Here is a 13,592-nt window from a genome sequence, read left to right on the forward strand (position 1 = left end):
TAAATGGCATCAGAGAAACAGGAATAGGCAGCAATTTTTGGTGCTAATTGTGAATGTGTATGTTCCCAAAGTTCTACTGAATTTACAGAGATTTAAGAAGAATCAGAGCACTCCGAGACAAAAATCTGGCCTTTGTGGCCACATTAAACAGAACTGTGTCTACAAGAAACAAGTCAATATTGAAAGCTTACAAAATATAAGTGAGTGTATTAATTCTGTATCAACTGTATGCAGTTAAGTTTTTTTCTGAGTAGCTAGGTTCACCACCTCTTTTCAGAGAGTTAAAGTAAATATTAAAAAAAAATAGTCATGCCTTGTTTTAGCAGTAAAAATATATTGTCCTCCAAAATTTCTGCAAATATAAAACAAGCTCATAAACTGTAAATGGATTTGCTTACTTATCAGACATTTTGTAACTGTCTATTTTCAGATTGTAAAAGGTGGCTTTGGGACCTTAACTGCTTGACAGATTTTATCTACTTTAGAAGTGTTACATATGATTGAATTAAGCTCTCTCCAAGCTTGGATGCTCTGAAATCAATGAGTGTCTTATTTTCAATGGGAGAAAGCTCAAGCCCCTTCAAATACTTGGTTTTGTTGGGGTTTGGTTTGTTTTTGAGTGCAGCAGTTTGTTGTTTAGATATGTATTAAAATTAGAATTAAGAGGAAATAAAGCAATAATTATCCACAGCATGTGCCCTGATGGCTGTCAGCAGTTAGTTAAACCTATTCCCATAAATTTCTAACAAAAGATTAATAAGGTTATTATAGTTGTTGGTATTATATTCATTTAAGTTATTAGTTCACATCACAGTATGAAGAGATTTATACATGTTTTCCTATTTGAGTCTGTTACAACACAATTGCTTCTCTCTTATCAAATCTAAGGCCCCATATGGTGCATGGCTTTACTCAAATGAGCAGTCTTATTAATTTTGGTGTGACTGTTCATGCGAATAAAAGTTATATCTTTTCATGTTTTGAAAATCGGGGCCTTAATATGTAGCCTTATGAGGGCATCTAGCTGTCTTCCTCATGAGCTGTTGCTAAAACATGTTATCCTTCTGAATTTTGGATATAAATATTGGGGTAAAGTCCATTTTATAAATATAAGTACAGTACCCAACTCAATACATTATAGATATAGGCTCCAATTCAGTAAATACTTGCACATGTAAGTAACTTTACTCACTGGACTACTCCTACAAGCAAAATTAAGCACATATATAAGGGTTTCCAGGATTTCAAGGTGACTGTAAAACTCCATTTTTTTAAAAAAGAGAGTATCTTAAACCTTTTCTCACCACTTTTAATTTTTTTTTTTTTAAGAATGATCAGAGATTCCTTTTTCATACTAGGGACAAGGACAAGACTTACTGATGTCAGCCTCAAAATTCAATGTCATTTGAGACCTTTACCTCACATCCTTACTCTTAAGATTCTGCATAGAACAAACATCAAAAAGCAAATAACTATTCGATCTTAGGCTTTGTGGTTAAAAAAAATCCAATAACTATTTAGGAAAAAAATTGCATTAGTGTCACAATAAGTAATCCACAAAAGCTGCATGCATTGCAGGTGTACAAGACACTTCTTCAGAATGCTACTGTACTTAAGTAAATAAAGTGATATTAAAAAACTGCAAACATCACCTAACAAACCAGAATAAAATGCCCCACTTGTTCTCTGTAATCTGAACAAAACACACATCAATCACTCCACAGCGCATTACTGTGGGACTCCCTGGCATGATGTGTTCTAACACAATTAAAATCACTTCTGTAGAGCAGGGTTAAAGGAGACAGAATGAGGAACAGAATATAGATAGAGGAGGTAGCCATATTATGCTGCACTGTATATTGACATCAGGTCTCAACCCTTGTGGCTGAAATATTTGGAGCTTGTGGTCATAGTAAGGAGTCACAATGGGTAAGGCAGACAAGATTTTCTAACACTATGGAAGCAGATGAATGGAAAATTTCATACAGACCGTGAGCCACTCAGCAGACGAACAACTATTCATTAACTCGAGAGGCTATAACCATAGGGCCAAACATATCTGGACACACATTTGGTGCGTGGATAAGGCTATCCACATACCGTACTCTTTATACTCCAGAGCTATAGTGACACATATGATGAGCTACAGTTATCTGGCTGGTTTAGACCCACCTAGCCCTATAGCGACGCACGGGGTAGGCAGGCGGGCTAACTCCCCAGCCCTGGAGCTTTTCCACATCCTCTAAGCCCCGTGGTTTTCCACCTGCCCTTCGCAGACCTCGGGGCGGGGGAGGGGGCGCAAACTATGTCGAAGATTGCCAAAGGGGTCTGAAATTGTCCAGGCGTTTGCAACTGAACAAAGGTTGGAAAGCACCGCTGTGGCTCGGAAGCGTCACACCCACCGCGGATGGGAGCTCTCCAGCTGCACCCCCGCTGAAGACAGCAATAAGCCGAGGGCCAGGGCTGGCTCAGCGCGCCCCCCTCCCCATAGCGGTAGGGTCCCTCCCGCATGCCCTGGTCGCCGGAGCGCAGCGGCAAGAGCCGGGGGCTCAGCCCAACGTCCCGAGCGCCCAAGACCGGCTCAAAGGAGGCGTTTGCAGGCACAGCTTGCGCCAGCCCCTCCCCGGCTCGCCCCAGGCAGAGGCGAGCGAAGCAGCGGCCCCGGAGGCCGGGCATCTCACCTGCCAGGCGCTCGGGCTGCTCCCGGGCTCCTCTCCAGCTGCCCCGGGCTTCTGCTGCGATAGAAGCCGCGAGGGCGGCGGCGGCCTCTCCAGGTAACAGCCGGGCTCCGGCTCACGGGAGCAGCCTCTCAGCAGCCAGCCCCGCCCGCTGCTTGCTCCGCGCCGGGGGCAGGGCCAGGCGGGTGGCGGGGAGGCGGGGGCCGCTGCTGTGCTGCAGCAGGAGCCGCGCGCGGCAGCCGGCGGAGGAAAGGGGCCGGGCCGGGTCTAGACGCAGAGAGCCCCGCGCTCGGGGGGTGCCCACGCCAGGCCGTGCCCCAGGCAGGTCTCTTGCATCATTGCCTCGGGTGAGGGGGCAAATGACAGGCGCTCAGCCTGCACCCAGTTCCCCTCCCCGGCCTGGGGCCGCCTGGGGCACGCGCTGGTCACGGGACGTGAACATTGGGCCAGCCACGTTTTGAACGGTTGGCCCAAGAGCTGTCCACACACACACAGGACCTGCCGAGGATGTCTGCTGTTGTAGGGGGACAGACCCGTGCAGGAGGCCGCTATGCGGCTCCCACGTCTGCGGCCAGGACCCTCGCTCTGCACAGCCTTGAGCCTGCCTCAATCTCATCCAACCGCCTCCTGCCTAGAAAGAGCGATGCAAAAGCTAGAAGGGAAGGTCAAAGGGGTGGTGGAGGTCAGGACTGGAGGGTTAGGAGGATGAACAGAGAGCATCAAAGGCCAGAGTCTTCAGAGGAAGAGCAGGGACAAGCCGGGATGGGGGAAGAAGGGACTGGCGGAGTTGGAGGAGCAGCATAGGGCATAGGAAACATCAAAGGACTAATCTGACAATAGGGGAACAGAGAATCAGTTTATTGAACCTTGTGTCAAAAGAAAAATCTGAAAGAAAAACAATGTGTGTTATTTCTGGAACTGTGCACTTTAGAATTAACTTTCTCCCAGCACAGAAAGAAGTTAAAATCTGGATGATTTCAGGAATTTTTGTGAGGTAAGGGCAGCTTTGGACACTGCTTCCATGAATTGTTATCCGCCCTTATGGCCTGTGTGAAATGAATTTGCCATTCTCAGGCTGGTTCTAAGTAAGCAAATGTCCACATCACAGGAAATGCCCTCACAATTTGCGCCCTTGTTGGGAGTCTCAACAGCAAGGATAAGGACTAAGTCGGGGTTATGATTGAATTATTAGCTCACCCAGAGAGGTGGTTCTACCAGAACAGAGTTGAGCCACATTGGCAAACCAAGTAATTGTGCCTGGATATGAGCTACATAACTGTTTAATTTGTTGTTAGATTCCTTCCAGTTATAACATATAGAACATAAATAAATCTTGAATGGTTCTTTACTATTGACATCTGTTGCTAGAGCTGTGTAAAGCAGCAACCTTGAGTGGTTGGAGCAAGGTACAAAGAGTTATGAGAACTAGCATCTATTCCAAAGTTTGTCACAAGTTTGCTTTTTGCCTGGGCAAGTCATGTAACCTCTCTGTAATTCAGTTACTTCATAGATAATCTGTGGGGAATTTTATGGGGATAGTAAGGCTTTTTGAAATCTTCAGATGAAAAGTGCTCTGTACTTTATTATAAGGTTAACACTGTACAGATGATCTGTTTATCTATTTGTCTTTATTAAAATGTCAGTAAAATGTATGGCCGTACAAAAACATTTTTTAGTTTTGCTTGTAAGAGATGAGAGGTGAAAGGAAGAGGAAGATCAGAAAGGATACCTATATTTAGAGAGGGGGAAATTGAAAGGCACAAAAGACCTTTCATCCATGAAAGGAAAAGGGCAAAAGACAGATATGGCAACAACCAGCTGTCTCCGTATTCGTACCCCTCTCTTACCCTCCTTTGAATCAGAGCAGTTCCTGTGTTAGCTAGTATCCATTATGCCTTTGGCATTTAGGGCAGTCCTTCTGTGGGTACCGAAAAATCTACATGCAACAGTAGTTGAAGGTCAAGGTGTATTTAATAGACCTACTGCAAAAAAACAAAAAAAAATATAGCACTGATTTATTTGATTCATTATCAACCAGAGTAAGTCAGAGAGGGTGGCCATGTGTGCAGTCTGAGGGGTTAGGTAGCTCCTGCTTTGCACGAATCCATGAAGAGAAAGAAAAGAGTGTTAGTGTAAGGAATGACCAGGTTAGTCCAATGTTTGAAATGACACCCAAAAAGATCTAAGGTGCATACTTAATATAGCTCTCTGAAGCTGTGACCCAATTATCTGATGGATCCAAGAGGAAAGCAAAACAAAAAGCCATAATGCAACTTGCCAAATTGTGAAAATATTGCAGATATGAGAAAAAATTCTTCCCATCCCTCTTAATTCTCCAAGTTGGTCATAAGATGAGGTTAGTTTTTAAATTATGCAACTTGCTAATGAGTAAAACATTCAAAATGACAACAAAATAAAGCAGAAACCATCTTGCAGACTACACAGCAAATAAAAACAGGCCAAGAGGTTTGATAAGGGCTCACATTCCTTTAACTTATAAAAGCCAAATTTGTCCAGAAGCTAACATGAACTTGAAAATTAACGGGAATACATAAATACTGTTTCCTCATTCAAATGGTAGAATGTTAGCTATGGTGCATTGTCCACATTTTCCAATGCAGTCTTGATTTTATGGGTATGTTCATGTGTGAAGATCCAAATCAGGCAGATGCAATAAGCAGGATCTTCAGCCGGTGTAAATCAGCACAGTTCTGTTGACTTCAGTATTGCACGAGAATGCAGAACAGGACTGAGGGAAAGCAATGCAACTAGGCCAGTTTATACATGCTGAGGATCTAGCTCTCCATTTGTAAAAATTGAAACATGCTGGTGAATACTCTTCAGAACTGCTGCTGAATACACCAGTATAGACGGAAACAAAATTTACAGTTGTTAAATACAGAAAAATCCTATGCAGATTTTCAATGTCCACTTCCTCATGTATACCAACAGTTCAGATTCCTCAGGATTGAAAATGTGTTCATGAAACTAGAAGGGTGAGAAAAGATGTAATGCTTTTGCTAAGGCTTCTGGGATTTGGCTTTTTTTTTTAACTGAAAAATGCACCAATATATATTTTTTTCTAAATGCGTGTATAGCTACCAGACCCCATTTTGTTTTTATTTAGTCAAACCATTCCCTCAGTCCTGATCTGCTCTCTAGTGGAATACTGGTTCAAAGTAGAAAGCTGATGACCTGGGATGTGTATGACACAAACAGTTTGGTGGCTTTAACCGACAGCTACAAGTTGTAATAATAAGCCTCTACCACTAAGTCTGTTCTGTAAGCTGTAAGAATTCAGTTTATAGTGCAGTATGGTGTAGAATTTCCAAAAGTGCTGAACAGATGTAGGGCAACACTGAGTACCTTTGAAAAGTCCACCCAACATGTCTATAGGATGACAGTCGTGCCACAGATTAATAAACTCAATTGATCTTGTATGTCAGGTCTGGAGACAAAAAGAGGAAAGTTGCCTGTATTTGCTTTTGACTTTATCTGGTGAGATTGGATCAGAAAGTTGTGGTTACATTTCCCACCCCAACATGGGCTCATGCATACAGGCTGGCAGGTGCAGTCTTTCAAATCAGATATTAGACTAAGATGGAACCTCCTGTGTTTGGTTGTTTATTCAGAATGGTAAAGATGGGAGATAACCCCAGTTGTAGTCCCTTTATCCAGTTATACTACTGAAGAATAATCAATTTAAATGCAAACAGCTGCAGTTGCATGTAAGATGTCATTGTACGCACAATAGCAGGCTTAGATGCCAGGTTCTTACTCATGCACCATAGGAATGTAATTCATTTCACTATGATATAAAGTGACATAACAGAACACAATTGCTCAGCCAGTGTCATTGTGAAAGTGAAGCACAGCAGGCCACAAAGACTGCAGAAATTATTCCAGTGCAGTGACCATAAATGTCATAGTATACCAGCAGACACACAGCATTGTAGCACGTAACCGAGCTTCTCCATCTTCTGTTCTGTTTCTTAAAAAAAGGCCTTTCATTCTAGGGAAAGTATACATCCATTTACCTATTGCTTGATTTTCATAATCTTCCTTGCCAAGTTTTCAGGCAAAGTTGTAAAGCTATCCCTGTGACATCATATTTATTGCTACAACAATACATTGTGATGTCACAAATGAGGTTTATTCCTGTTGGATCAAACAAAGAATGTAGATTGTAAACTGTGCAGAGCAGAGATTTTCTCTTACTGTGTCTTTGTACAGTGCCTGCTTCTATGGGTCTAGTACGTTTAATAATAGTGAAGTTAGACTGTGAGGAGGAAAGCAGGTTGAAGTGGCCTCAATAATAACAAAGGTAATACAGAAAATGCCTGGTGATGAGCTTTCTTTTTTTTTTAAATGCACAATATGCCTGTTGCAATACTGCTGTTTATCTTAGATATACCAGTAAGGCTGTATGTATGGTTGCTAATATGAAGTTCCCTTTACTGAAATGCTTGCAGCAGAGCCAATGACTGTAACTGGTATTTCATTTCCATCTGCAACAAATATACCATAGCTTGTGTGGTATATTCTAATGTAATGTACATCCTAAATAATAATGGGTTTTTGATGTCATGTTTAAATATGGAGCATAGAGTTCCTCTTTGCTTGGCATGTTTATAAAAACATAGCCATGCTAGGAGCTAAAGGTTCACCACAGCTTGTGCATCAAGGAATACCGTGAGGAAAGTCCCAGTATTGTATGCACGATGCAGATAATTCTTTAAAATGACTGGAAAACATGAAACAGCCTTATATCTAATACTAGTGTGTCATGTCTCAATAATCTGTACATAAACTGCTATGAAGGCAAATCACAGTGTATATAGCAAAAAAGATGAGGCTATAATAAGATGGACAGAAAATACCACTGTGTGATTTATCAGCCATCTGGCATAATCCAAGCAGCACTCATTCATGGGAGGTTCTAGTTTTCTGATTAGTTACCAGAGCAACAGGTCTTCAGAGTATGCCTTAAAGTCATGCACATGTCGGCACCCATTTGACTACCCAGTATACCTTATGCAGTGGTGGGCTGCCAAAGATGACATTCTTCCCAGTTTACTTTTTTGTTTGCACCAACTCTTCCATTATACAATTAATGTGTGCTTTTCAGGGGATTTAGAACTTGAACATGGGTTTTAAAAAGTGGCATACAAAGTTTTAGCTCAAAAGAGAAGAAAATTATTACTATAATTAAGCCATTTCCAGGTTATCATAATACAGAAATTAGTAGGTGCTGGCTGGTTTTAAGGTGTCTTCATATAACTCAGAAATATTTTAAATCTAAAATAAAAAATTCATAGTTTGATCTAAGCACTATTGGTATGTTGGAAAAAAATATAAATTAAAAATAGCCAAGATTGATTATTCCTCTCAAAGACAGAAATTTCTGCATATTCTTTTTTTTTCTTGTGTAGTTTTATGGAAATCAGAAAATGTCCAAAGGCTACATGAATGGCCTCAGGGCCGGCTCCAGCATTTCTGCTGCCCCAAGCAAAAAAAAAAAAAGCTGTGATCGCGACCGGCGGCAGCAACTGGAAAAAAAGAAAAAAAAGAAAAAAGCTACAATCGGCAGCAGCAGTTCAGCAGCAGGTCCTTTGTTCCTAGAGGGAGTGAGGGACCTGCTGCCCCTGAATTGCCACAGGTGCTGCCCCTCTCCCTTGGCCGCCCCAAGCACCTGCTTGTTAAGCTGGTGCCTGGAGCCGGCCCTGAATGGCCTTCATAAGTTTCACGGCATACAACCAATGAAAAATTGGTTACTAGACAGAGGAAGAACAACAACACTTTTCAAAAAGTTTGGAATCCTTGGCAGCCTTTGTATATTATTCCTAGTATAGTTGTTTTGATACAAAAATGTCAAAAATAAAATAGCCAAGGTTATGAGATTTAACTACTACTGGGTGTGTACTGTTGTATGGAGTTGTTTAACCATAGGTCATTGAGTCAAGCTTAGCCCAAGTTAGTAGTGACTGAATGTTGTTGACAACTGGCAGAACATGAAGGATGAAATCCTGTCCCCACTGAGGTCAATATGAGTTCTGACCATTTCTCCTCTATGTATGGAGTATGCACCTATAGATAGGCAACAAAAACTACACTATCAATTAGCAAGTTTTGTCTTGGAACAGCCCTGGGTTTTGGGTTGGGGATGGATCATTTTCAGAAGTGGAGTCATGGAATTCCTCCATTTAAAAGCAGTACTACTAGTCCTGCCTTAATAAACAATGAAGCATCATAGTCAGAATCTGTGAAGGCAAAACCCAGCAGTATAGCCTTTGCTATTAGTATTATCATAGTATTACTATTTTTTCTGCTAACTGTAGTCACATTGATTCTTTCACCAGAGGTTGACATTGTGTCACTAATGGGTTTTTTTGTTTTTAAACAATGAAAATGTGTCTATCCCCCTCAAGGATTAGAGGCCAACTCTAAACTAGGCTGCTTGCTCCCAGATATAGGGGAAGCTATATATAAAAATAATGGGTATTACCTTGTTCCTTTGTTCAGGGGATGAGGCGGAGGGGGAATCATCAGCAGTTTCTGCAGAAATCAATTCAATGATAGTGAAATGAAAGAGGAAATCAAAGTGACTGGGTTGATTGAATGCTTACAGTCTTAATAGCAGATGAGGAATCAATTATCCTTTCTGTGCCATTTAATCTCCATTAAAGAGGCCTGACACAGATTAGAAAAATAAGAGCACTGTATCTTAGGGCAGGTCTTCACTACAGGGGGGGGTCGATTTAAGATACGCAAATTCAGCTACGCGAATAGCGTAGCTGAATTCGACCTATGGGAGCCGACTTACCCCGCTGTGAGGACGGCGGCAAAATCAACCTCCGCGGCTCCCCGTCGATGGCGCTTACTCCTACCTCCACTGGTGGAGTAAGAGCGTTGATTCAGGGATCGATTGTCGCGTCCTGACGAGACGCGATAATTCGATCCCTGAGAGATCAATTTCTACCCGTCGATTCAGGCGGGTAGTGTAGACCTAGCCTGATGTGGAGAGGACCAATGAGTGGTAATTGACGTCAACCTCAGACTTTTGTCTAATATGGAGAAAAAACAAAACAATAAAACCCAGTGTTAGGGCAGTCCTGACTAGATGGCTAGAATATGTGTTTGTGGGGGATAAGTGCTCAAAAGTCAAATCCTAATTATCTAAAAACGTCCCTTTTGTTTACCCTTTACCAAACAATGACACAAGTGTGGTCGAAGAGGGCTGAAGTAAAAGGCGGGGAAAAAACACCATGAAAGCTTTAAGCAGACAAATAAATGTTGTCATCACTTAAAGACCATATTAATGTAGCAGTAGGAGGAGATCTCATATGGTGTGGCCCATGTAAAAGCTCTGCAGCTGGCCAGTGGAGAATTTTCTCTGGTGCAGACATTGCATAGGGTCACCTACATTGCCCCAGCCTTTCCCCCAAGTAAGATCCAGCACAGGGTCAGCCAGAGATAGGGTTGGGGGATAAGGAGAGCATGTCAAGAAAATCTCAATAGTGATCAGGAAATTCCATGAGACCAGCTGTCCTGGGGAGATTTTTGCCACTAAGGGTTGAAAGCTCACAAGCACAGCTAGTCTCACCAGAATCCAGCTGCAGCTAAGCCAAAACCAGAAAACCAGTCAATTCCAGCTTTGGAACAACCTAGAATCAAAATCATTGTGCAGGGTAGGATTCTAATCTGAGCCCTCTACATACTTGAAGGGATCATAATCAAGCTTCTAGTTTTGCCAGTCTCTGTTTTTTATAGTCCCATTCTAAGCCCTCTTAATTAGAAGGTTTTGAGTAGAAATGTAGCAATAGGCCCAGCACAGCTATCGCAAACTAAGGCTAGGTCTACACTACCTGCCTGAATCGGCGGGTATAAATCGATCTCTCAGGGATCGAATTATCACGTCACATCGGGACGCGACAATCGATCCCTAAATCGACGCTCTTACTCCACCAGCGGAGGTGGGAGTAAGCGCCGTCGACGGGGAGCCGCGGAGGTCGATTTTGCCGCCGTCCTCACAGTGGGGTAAGTCGGCTCCGATAGGTCAAATTCAGCTGCGCTATTCGCATAGCTGAATTTGCGTATCTTAAATCGACCCCGCCCGTAGTGAAGACCTGCCCTATGTTTATTATTGTGTCAAGGAATTATTTCCTTGTGTACCAGCAGAAAACTAAGTCAGAGAACATACAGTATTATGAATTATGATTAACGTAGGAGAAGCTATATTTATCTAAAATTGAAAATTCAAGCTAGTCTGTTTTTCTCTGTACTCGAAGAATCATTCAGCATTGAGGATGTATGAAACTTTTGTTGCAAACAATGGGAAATTCACCAAGTTTTGGGGTATGTTTAGGAACCAGCCTAACCTAAACCCCTGATCTGAATAGTCCTGAAATGCACTTTCGAACTCTATCTGAACTGTGAAAGATAAAAAGTAGAACTGGCATAGAAATAGGTTGAGCAGCGAATTCTAACCCAAATTCAGCTTAAGATCTGGGGTTTTGGTAGGGGCCCATCAGAAGCATAACCTGAAACATCTAGAGATTTGAGGAGGACCAATAACATGTACTTTTAGACAGGACCACTCAGTAAGCATCTCATGAATAATTTCTTTTAAGAGAATTTATGCTAGCAGTTTATTTAATATGCACTTGGATCGCTTTGGAGTTTACAACCCATTCATACACAGTGATCACTAAAATGCAATTTCTCTGTACTAGCAGCATTAATGACATTGCAAGGACACAAGGGAATGAGGAACAGGAAAAGACCTCTGACCCAATAAATCTATTCCCTGTGTTTAAACTGCACTGTCATGTTTTGTCTGCAAACCTTCAATCTTCTTTCCTTCTTTTCTAAAAAGTATCTAAATACCTTTTTAAAAACAAGTTGATTGCAGTAGCTTCACTTAAAACTTATTCCATACATTCCCTAGTCTTTGTGAATGAATCATGCTATTATGTTCATGTTTTCCACTTAAAATTTATTTCTTTATTTTGGGACTGATTGGGAGTTGGATCTAGCCCTGTAAGATCACATCCTCATGGTTTTTTAAGACCTCTCTTCAATGCCTATTTCTACTATCTCACCTTAAAAAAAAAAAAAACTTCTAATGAAAGTCAGATTTACTTCCTTGATTTTATCTGATAAATAATCTTAGTAATGGGCATGAAGATACTGGAAGCTACATACAAAGATTCAATATACGTTTGTAGAAAGACATATACACAATTTAAGTAGACAGAACCTTTATTTACAAAAGACAAGACAAAAGTTCAAAATATAGTCCCTTTAGCTAAATGTAAGGCTGTAAACTGTGCACTTTTATTTAAATTCATATTTATAAATAGAAACGTCCATATTTAAGGCAGATTAAATATTTAAATTGGTGGTTTCCAGAGTTTGCACTATTGCCAATCCTAAGCATTCAAAAATCATGACCCAGATCCTAAAAATCATGAGAGATTTTAAAAAAATAAGCTGGGTTTTTATTTGTCTGTGGGTTTTTGAATTCACGTTTCAACCCTTTTTCCCCAACTAGGAAACCTAAATACTTTTTCTATTTTCTTTTCATAAAAGCTCAAATTCTAATGTAATAATATGACTCCAGGAGCTGGGGCTTTGAGAAAACACCAAATATCAGGGGACTTACAATAAAATCACAAAAGTTTCCAATGCCTTTTTTGACTACCTCATTTGGGATGGATTAGTACCAGACCCCAAATCAAAAAGGTAGCACAGAAGTCATTATTATTAACATAGCAAGGTTCCCCCAAATGGAGTGCCTATCTATGTCTGCACCCCCTCACATCATATATGTGGTCACCACTCTCCCTCTCTTTTCCCCCACATTTTCTCTCGTCTGTCCTTTTCTGACCTTTTTTAAACTTCAAATCTTATTTTGTTTGTATTTTTTTGCCATTTTATTTGTTTTTTCTTTTTCTTCTTTGTGGGTCCTCTGCGCCCATGTCTCATCCCTTCCTTCCCAACACACCTTCCCCAGAAGACTGCAAGCAGCTCAGAGTGGAGGGATGGGAATCTGCTGGTGGCTGGGCAGGGCTGCATCTGTTCTTGAAGCAGAGCTGAGGGCCGAAGGAACTAGGAAGAGAAGCTTGGACCACTTGGCTCCTATGTGCTAACTGGTCCAGCAGCCCTGTGTATATAACTTCTCCAATGATTGCCTGAATTCAAGGACACCAGGGAAGCAGAGCTTGTGGGAAAGTGGGAGTTTTCCCCAGCAGAAAGCATCGTGTTTTCTGCCAGATAAGTCATGTAAATCCCACAATATTTGGATTCTGAAATATTACAGCAGAGCTTCAGCCTCATGCTCTCATTCTCTCTACAGGCTGAGCTCCCTGCACAGGATACATCTCACATGATACACCAGAAGATGGGACTTGATGCATCATGGGAGGTGAAGTCCATCTCAGAACAGAACAGGTGCGTGAAGTATCTAAACAATTCCCACAAGATACTGTGGCGATGTTTCAGCATCCAACTATGTCAGTTTTCATGAACTCGGGATTTTTACGTAAAAATTAGTTTTCTACAGAAAGAGTTTTCTTTTACAAAAAAATTAATAGGCCTGTCAAGCGATTAAAAAAATTAATAGTGATTAATCATATAATTAATCACACTGTTAAACAATAAGAGAATACCATTCATTTAAATATTTTTGGATGTTTTCTACATTTTCAAATATATTAATTTCAATTACAACACAACACAAAGTGTACAGTGCTCACTTTATATTTATTTTTATTACAAATATTTGCACTGCAGAAAACAAAAGAAATAATTTTTTTCAGTTCACTTAGTACTAATACTGTAATGCAATCGCTTTATTATGAAAGTTGAACTTATAAATGTAGAATTATGTACAAAAAAACCTGCATTCAAAAA

At 41.1% G+C, this 13,592-nt stretch overlaps 1 protein-coding gene across 1 annotated transcript in view; it reads right to left on the reverse strand.

Annotated features, from left to right (window-relative positions):
- Window positions 1-2,819, reverse strand: part of SCRN1 (secernin 1) — a 49,536-nt gene extending 46,717 nt beyond the window's left edge. Inside the window, exon 1 of the mRNA XM_034760714.1 lies at window positions 2,682-2,819. The gene's annotated coding sequence lies outside the window, so the exon portion shown is untranslated. The remainder of the gene's footprint in view (window positions 1-2,681) is intronic.
- Window positions 2,820-13,592: the final 10,773 nt, after the last annotated feature.

This window comes from Trachemys scripta, chromosome 2 (assembly GCF_013100865.1).
Source record: "Trachemys scripta elegans isolate TJP31775 chromosome 2, CAS_Tse_1.0, whole genome shotgun sequence".
NCBI classification, from domain to species: Eukaryota; Metazoa; Chordata; order Testudines; family Emydidae; genus Trachemys; species Trachemys scripta.